Source organism: Daphnia pulicaria, chromosome 4 (assembly GCF_021234035.1).
Source record: "Daphnia pulicaria isolate SC F1-1A chromosome 4, SC_F0-13Bv2, whole genome shotgun sequence".
NCBI lineage: Eukaryota > Metazoa > Arthropoda > Branchiopoda > Diplostraca > Daphniidae > Daphnia > Daphnia pulicaria.
In genome coordinates, this window is record NC_060916.1 from 6,559,317 (window position 1) to 6,568,423 (window position 9,107).

The following is a 9,107-nucleotide window of genomic DNA, read 5'->3' on the forward strand; positions in this document are numbered from 1 at the left end:
CTAGGGGGGACAACGTAACGGGGGTCAATCAAGTCTTTCTTGAAATGCCATTGAACTTTCAGGGCTCATTAGCTCGTACGTAACGAGTCGATGGGAGCGTGTGGACTTGGTTGCCTCTTGCATATAAACTAGGTACCGGTATTTCGTCCCCACGATTTGCTTTCGCGAGCTATTGATCGCCATTGCCAGTCTACGCACAAGATTTCCAAGTGTTTTATTTGTAATTTTTTCGTTTATTATTTCATCTGCCGACAACAGAGATACCACTGCTATATATAAGAGTTGTCGGCAAGTGCACAGGTGAACGAGAGCGTTAGTAATGTAAACCCGGGTTGAGATGAAGCTTTGCCGCTGATGTAGCAGCGATAGTGCATAAGCCTGAAATTTCATTTTTGCAAGGCACATACGGCCTTTTGTTGATATTTGCTACAATATGCTTCATTTGGCCTGCCATAAAGAAATCATGCTTTTGGAATGTTTACTGTCATTTTGTATTTTTATGCCATTTTCTCGTCCCAGTAACCCCTAGTCTCGATTTAATATTTTAAACTATAAGTTAAAAAATTCTTTGTAAAGGATAAAAGGCCAAATAAACTACGTCATCGTCGGATTCAGAAAAATGAGCGACTTAAAACCATATCATAGTAGTATGATATCTGGTTACGTACTTCAAAAATGACTCATGTACGGACATGAAAGATAACCTCTCTAGATGCCAGTGCTAACCGGAATGAGATTTTCTTCCGTCGCCTTTGGCGGCCCTCTACCGGACATTTCTACCCATCACTTAACACAAACAAACTAAGCACACATGTCAGAGTTGCCAGATTACAAAAAATCCAAAGAAGCTCTTCACATCGTATTTCCTTGACATTTCAATGATTATTCTAGAAGAATTAGCTTTAAAGCTTATGGGTGTGTTTAATAGCTTTACAGCGAATGGGATCTTCATCATCATAAAAAATGATAGCATTTGCCTATGGTTTTGAGACACCATATTTTGCACATCTGCTTCAAACATCTGGTCTGAACTCAGAAGACAAAAGTAACTGATTTGCAGGAAGAGTTAGTTCACGAACTGTTGCTGCATTTGATTTACATGCCGTTAAATTGGAGTATTTTGTACAATAGAATTTTCTGTTTCAATGACGCCGTTGCATTTGTTGCTTGAAGTTGAAACTGAATTCATATAAGTCATCAATTTATGAATGAGACAGAGTTTATAAACTTTTTTACAATACATGATCGAGTGATCGACTTATCTATAAATACTGGTCAAAGAAGAAGATCCATTGACATCAGGGGTTTGGGAAAATGTTGCAACAACCGACGGTTGCAGTTGTCTTCCGTTCTTTGTTTTTTAGACCAGCATTCGTCGTGAACGTTTGAGGGCTATCATGCTCATGCTACCAAGCTGTAAATGTGGTAGTGGCTTTTCGCCAACCCTCTAGCTTTAAACCCCTTAAGTATTTATAAAGATAATGGTTAAAAGTAAAGATTAAAAGAAAAAGTAAGACTATGAAATAAAATTTAGTTGTCTGCTGAAGGGTGCGCTTAAACAGATGAGAAATAACTAAACAATATTCAACCTCTGAGGTTGCCGTTGTTTTTAGTTAAGTAACTCAGTGAAGAAAATCTCTACAGTAGTCTCAAATTCTATGACTTTCCGGTTAAGTCATCGAATATCCCCAAATTTTTTGTTCCCTGAATTTTCCACGAATTGTCAAGATTTGTTTGCATCCAGTCATTTTCATTGTCAATGAAAATTGAACTAAATGTGATCATTTCTCTTGGGATTTTAGTCTGGTTTGTTTTTGTTGTGTGCTTATCCACTGGTTGATCAAAATCTAAATTTAATAATACCCTTTATATTCTGAGAGTAAAAAAAGGAAGGACAATTTTTTCTTCTTATTAATAATGTCTAGATAGTGAGTAAAAGTTTATGATATTAAAAATGGATAATATACATAAAACTAAAAAAGATTTCATTACAAATTTGTTCACAAATATTAACATCTGTACTTACTCTCATACATCACACTTTTTATCATTATACATTTGTATTCGCTGTCTTTACTTGTCTGTTGACAAAAACTTGATTTTCTACTTCTTTTTTTAAGTAACCTAAAATGCATTGTTTTGTTGCAGTGAATCTTATATTTTTCAGTTAGATTTTTTTATTCAAGTAAGTTACTTGAAGTAACATGGTTTGATTTATTATGTGTTTTATTTGTATCATCTTTTTTAAATTGCTATCTTCTACTTTTCTTTAGTTTTTTTTTAAAATAATTTTATCCTCATTGACTTAATGGACGAAATTCAATCTGGTTCTTTGATTTCCATTTGATTATTTTACATGAAAAATATAAGATTATGACAATCTGTAGGATAGGTATAAGAGATCACGTCGACTTTTGGCAGAAAGAGAGGACTAATGGAAGAGTATGGACGTTGGCAATAATACTAATGTGTGTCTCTACCAGCACCCGCTATTATTCTTCCACTGTCATATCTGATATCTCCAGTATCGTAATTGTCATTCACTTTCTTGCCTTCACTTTGAATTCAACTCTTAAGCCTTCATCGTGTCTATTCCAACTGTTAATTGAAAGGCTATCTTAATTTGACCTTGTGTGCAAAGTGGCATGATGAACTGTGTCACTGAAGTGTTTTGAAAAGAAACCAGGAAAACTAAAGATTCAATAAGATAAGATTACATAACAAAAATAGCTTTTAGGTTATTATGGGTACCCATAATGTTGTTGTTGGTACTAATATGCTGAATACACATTGACAAGCATTCTAGTGGCACGGACATTATGATGATAAAGGTAATTTCCTCATGGATACTGCGCAATCAAGAACTGTTGCGGATAAAATGATACTTTTAAAAGTGAAAGGAGAAAATAATCGATTGGGGATACACTGACGAATAATATAGCCAAACTACCTGGGTCCATTGAGGAAGAAGTTTAGACCGATCCAGGAGCTAGAGCAAGAAGTAGGAAGAGGGGGATTTACACGAAGAGGTAAGGCAGGTTATCTTGGAAGAAGTTGAGGGAAAATTTAGAAAATTTCATTATAATCATGTAAAAAAGCAGGCCTAAAAATACGCGGGCCCGATTGACTATACGCCTGAATGTTTAAAATCCGTAGTAGGACCCCTACAAAATAGGCAACCCCTCAACAAATACTCCCATACCAAAAATAATCCTACAATAAAGGCCTAATTTAACAAGCAATACATGACTTACAGCAAAAAATCATTGAACCCTGTTATTTACTGTTCTTCTATATTTCTTGATTTTTTTACTTCAGATTTCCTGTTTCAGTGGAAGAATTTTTTTCACATTTCGTTCATTTTGGTCGGGGTCATCCCTGTATCAGTTTTTGGAAAAACGGAGCATAAAAAACCTAGCAACCATTACCTAACAACTAGTAATTTACTAAATTTTTCCCTTCTTATTTACTACATAATAGTCGTAAAAAAACAGCGGTAGAACATGCGAATACAGACGAAATGATAACGTTGTTCATTTATTGCTTGGTGTTAATTGAGACGCCATTTCTTTATATGCCCAAAAAATTACCGATTTTATTCATTTTTAGTTTTCATTTTTTTATGCCTCTTTATTCTTTGTAATTTTGTTGTAACTATAAATCAAAAGCTAAAAAACCCTAAGGTCGAAAAGAAAACAAAATTATTATATTTTAAAATTAATTATTTTTTCATTGCGGCAATTTTTTTGAGAGGGGGGGGGAGAGAGAATTTGTGTTAGAAAAAAAATAACCCTTCTCTCTCTCTTTGCGTGCTTGATTTGGATTCCGTCAGCCGTTGCAAGAAAAAAGCGACCAAAGTGACAAAAAAAGCGGTCGGCACAGTATCGGACACCCTGCAAGAAACCAGCACCAACAACAAGTCAACAAGTCTAGGCTCGACCAGCTCGTAGCATCTAGTCACGGTCGGGGTCGTCCAGTGGTCCAAGCACCAGCAATTCCCGTTGGATTTGGGTTCAGGTCGTTTTTCAAAATATATTTTTCTAAAAATTACTCTACTGTTTAAAAATGAAACTTTTTTAACTGTTCTGCTAAAGACATCTTGTTAACGCCGTTAACTGTTTCATAAGTGATACAGCTTAAAACCTAGTTATTTTTCTGTAGAAAAAGGAACTATGGGTCGCCTGGGATCGTTTTTTACAATGGCTTTTTGCTTTTTTTGAACAAGTATCGGTCAAAAATGTTTTTTATCACGGCTGCAAAAAGACACATGGCTACTGCCGTTTCATTGTGTAGAACTTGTTTAATGTTTTACCGATAAGTTTTTTCGTATAAAAAGATTTTAGTAGCGTCGGGTAATTTTTCTACAACGGCTTTCTTTTTTGGTCATCTACAGGTTAAAAATGTAACTTATTTTTGAAATATTTTGCTAAAGACACCAGGCTACCACAGTTCATTGTTAAAGAATTGACGCAGCTTTAAATGGAAAATTTATTTCGTATCAAAAGATTTGTTTAGTGTTGTTTCATTTTTGTTTTAATTGCAGGGAGTTGTTAACATTGTTAAAGCTGGTTGGTTGGCTCATGACAATGAAAACAGAGTCCCCCGGTCTGTAAGCATTGATAACGAAATTTTGCAGAAAGTGGAATGTAAAGTAGTAGGCCGCCTGATTGTCAGTCGGGGTAGTAATCGCATAGAGGGGAGCGAGGATATGGCTGCGCTGGCGAACCTCCCGACGACAGTGTTTTCGGCTGTTGTTGCAGTTTTATTCTGGAACGCTTGAAGTAACCGAATTCGCCAGGGTTTCTGTGCATGTGTTAGTGATGGGAGGCTTCACAGGAACACTGCCAAAACATGTCAAAGAAAACCAGAACTCCTACCTCTGGCTTTCCGCTATATATTGCAACAATGTCTAAAACACTTCTGACTTCTGCTTCTTACTGTCACCGAAACACAAGAACACTAAAGTTATCCGGCCTCTAACCGCTACATCCTCTTGTAGTGGTTAGTCTTCCGCGTTTCCCTATATGAGTATACCAGTAGTTGCGATACGGCAGACAGCACAACTGTGGAACACTGCGTTTTTCGAAGTTTCCAATCTGGACAGCCGACGTTCACGTAGTGCGCAAAACGTGCCTGTGGTTCACTGAATGCAGTTGCAGTATGCTCATGGTAGAAGACGAAAATATTTTGGCAATATCAAGGAATTTACAAACTTGCCTACAAACCAACAGTTAAAGAAGTGTTGTATTGCCCAAAAGAAATGAGTGCAGACAGAACAGAAAGACTAATCATTTTAGTTTTTCCGAAAGTTTATGAAGTGAAGGAAGGTCTCTTCTTCTTCAAATGGAAGAAGTGGTGAGTGAGAGCCTCCGAAATGTACGTCTAATACACTGTTGGGACACTTCTTCTCTTGGTGGTAGCCAATCAGACATTTAAAAGCCATGGTTCCCGTTTGGAAAATGCCCTTCCGGAATGGGAATCGGCTTAAGAGAGAGATAAATTCACCTGCAAATGGCCATGGTAGTAGCCATAAACTCTTTTTTTTCCTCATCCTATTTAGTACGCTATACCATCAAATGGGATGGGGATGCAGATTCAACTCTCTATGTTTATGGTAAGCTCTTTATTATATTTGTGTACAATTTTCTCTTTCATGAATTATTTTCATTGTTTTAGGTGATGAAAAAAACAGTAAGTCGTCAAGAATAACTTTCATCAGCAACAATCCTCCAGAACAGCAATTAATTAGCAATTTCCAAATGCTTCGAGCAGTACATAACATATCTGGTTGCCGAGAAGTACATGTCATCGCTACAATTTTTATTAGTTTTCATTGAATTTCAAAAATTTGTTAAATGTTAATATTATGTCTTTTAGGAATTTTGAATCCGAAAAAATTTCAAAATTTTGGAAGGTTTTATCTGGCATGCTCTATACGAGTGGGGGAGGGGCCGTGTACACGCACGTGGTACAACCACGTCTAATCGCAACATTTGATGCCATGCAAGAAAAGTAAAAAAAAAAATAAACCTTTTTTTTTTGCTGTGAAGTGTGAACTTGGGCAATCAGTCGACGGAAAATGTAAGAAACATACGTTAGCATATTATCCATTCTCATTAATTTGATTTTCCATCAAAAGGCTTTCATAGTTTTGGCGTAAGTCACTTCAAACAATTAGCATAGATCGACGAATTTTTTTTGCTCAAAAATTTTTTGCTAAAGAAAAGTGACATATTTTTTCCATTCCAATCACGACTTCAATGTAGTGAAAGAATTACCCCTTTTGATCAACAAAACATGCAAGACGTTTCTACTAAAACAACCCTGAAAAAAAAGAATGTGATGTTCGTCTCAACAAGAGATGCAACCATGTTAATGTTTTGGTGCGTCAGAGCAATTCAAAATAACCGGCAGGTTTTTTTTAAATTTTTTTTTGCATTCACTAGAGTGCGCTGATCTCAAGAACCTCGCTTAAAAAGAGGTGGAGACTGCGTCAAGACGAAAGCACTGGGGAGATGGGGAAGCTCTAGGCTTGAACTATTCCATCAATTCGGCTATGTTAAAACACGCTTCAGAATTAGGAACACCTAATTCAAGCAGCGTTGCAGAATAAGAATATATTGATTATTAAAAGTTTTGTTTTGATATTCATATTTGGCATTGGCATTGCTGTTTATTCCGCCTGTAATTCTGGTTCTCAGTCAATGAGGCGACAGCGTCGTCAGCAGATAGTTGCCAACAGATAAATGTAAAGAATCACAAAGAATTGAATTCCATGGAAATGTTTCGTCATTGTAGGGGGGGGGGGGGGATTCACAAACTCAAATGTATATAAATATTATTTTTTATGAAATGCTTATATTTTCTGTTCATCATCACGATTCATAACAGTGTCTGGAATTATTATCTCAGCGGTTGTGTTGTCAGAATCTTGCGTGCCATTGTTTGATTCATTAATCTGTTAAAAATTCTACAAATATAATTAAATACAATTTTATATTACTTAAATATTAATACCGTGTTAGCACTATCATTTTCTTCTACCCTACTGACATCCATATCAATATCAGAATCCTCTAAATCAATATTATTATTTTTAGTTTTATAGTTGGAAATTTTTTATTTTTACATGTATACAGCTGAATACCTTTGACCGATTATTAATGGGAGTAGTTGTATCACTTGACTGTTTGACAATACTATTTGAATCTTCAGAAGGCTGTTATGTAAATAAAATATTTATGCTTTGTTACTTGATATTACATATTTATTTTAATTGAATAACCTCTTCAATTTGGCTTTCTGACTCGCTTTCTTTATCCATGGACTTTTTATTGACTTTTTCACTTGACTTTTTTACGATACTATTTGCATCTTCAGAAGACTGTTAAGTAAATAAAATATTTATGCATTGTTACTTGTTATGATATTTTTTTCAATTGAATTACCTTTCAATTTGGCTTTCAGGCTCGCTTGCTTCATCCATGGATTTCTCATCTCCCATCCCGTCATCTGAAAAAGAACTTTCATCTGCAACCAATGCTTTTAAATCGAGATTTTTCACCGAACGGCAAGTCATTGAACTTTCCTGTAAATATTTATTTTGATGTTATTAAAAGATAGGTTAGAAAAATAAAAAATATTTATATTACTGGTATACTTGCGCTTGATCCTTAAATTGATCATAATTGACTTGCTTGACTTTTGGGTTCAGCATTTTTTCGATTAAAATTTTAGATTTGCCTACACAGAAAACAAAAATATGGTATCCTCAAAATCCTCTAAGCAACAAAAAGATTTTACCCTTTCTGCTAATAATTCAGCTTTAGATCGAGCCAGATCTGATTTCAAGTTCTGTAAAGAAAAGGCAATTTGATTAATGTAATTAAAAAGTTAAAGGTAAAGATTAAAATTAAAACTTACATTAACTTCAACGTTAACTGTCCTTTTATAAGCCATAAATCCTCTAACAAGTTGTTTTTTGGTTAAATTCAGTAACTTTGATTCTGTTAGATCGTTCATTTTAGAACTTTACTAAACTAGCTACTATGTTTTGATGTAATAGTGTACTGTGTGGCCTAATTTTGAAATAATTCTTCATTAAACTAAATGTTTCATGGCTTATCTAACCATGAAAATCACATAATCATGACCATGCTACGATATTGTATAACTATGGCTAAAAAAATTTCGATGTTTTGCTCTTTTCGTTAACAAATCATGCAGTTAGCGTAAAAGGCGTAATTTGAAATGGTGCCTTCTTTCATGCAGTCATTAAAATTCTGTTGATTAATTTCCCTTAAAATCAATATATGGCTTAAGATAAGAGAAGATAAATCCCTCCTTTGCTTCAATTTTTTTTGAATTTTAAGTGAAGTCTGGGTACAATTGATTTCATGTAAAAGAGTAAAAATTTATTTATTGTTCGTAAACCACTGTAACTTGAGAACTTTAAAAACTCTTGAATACTGATTTAAATATTATTCTTTGTGCTCAGGATCTGAAGCATTTAAGCGCTTTTTCAAAGCGGTCATCAGTTTTCTATATAACATACAGTAAAATGCTACAAACATATCGTGTTGACTCACTATTTTAAAAAAACTTACCTTGCAACAAGCTTCGCCAACACTCATTACACTCATTTCCTCTTGAGTTTCAAGCTGAGGTTGGGGTTTCTTTTTTTATACCATTCCACTGCCTTACTGATACAAAATGGAACAATCATTGGCCCAAATTCTTTACTTATCCAAATAAGCCAAAGAGAAACATTCCATATGATGTCCAGTGAGGATTGTCGATCAGCACACGGGTAATGGGTGTAATTACTTCGTGAATTGCAGCTTCAATCAGGTCGGGTGTTGTGGATAAAGAAACAAGAATTTCGCAAATTACGCGAATTGGTGGCATGTTCTAAAATGTTAAAAATGTAGATTAACATCAACAAATTTGGAAAAAAAATTTAAAATCTAACTTACAAAAGGTGAGTTATTTGCTGAATGGTGGAAACAGTTAATTAAGAAGCAAGTTTTACAATCACGTTTTTCGCAGCAAAAGCACGGTATGCGTAGTTGCCATGCAAAATTGAATATACCCTCATGCTTACAACA

General features: G+C 34.9%; 1 long non-coding RNA gene across 2 annotated transcripts; it reads left to right on the forward strand.

The window, feature by feature from the left end:
* Positions 1–5,109: 5,109 nt before the first annotated feature.
* LOC124338583 lies at positions 5,110–8,284 on the forward strand. Of its 2 annotated transcripts, XR_006917891.1 has the most exons (4): positions 5,110–5,614; positions 5,677–5,798; positions 5,878–6,383; positions 6,447–8,284. It is a non-coding gene; the product is annotated as an uncharacterized LOC124338583 (long non-coding RNA). The 2 variants fall into 2 exon arrangements; XR_006917890.1 differs by having other exon boundaries at positions 5,677–6,383.
* Positions 8,285–9,107: the final 823 nt, after the last annotated feature.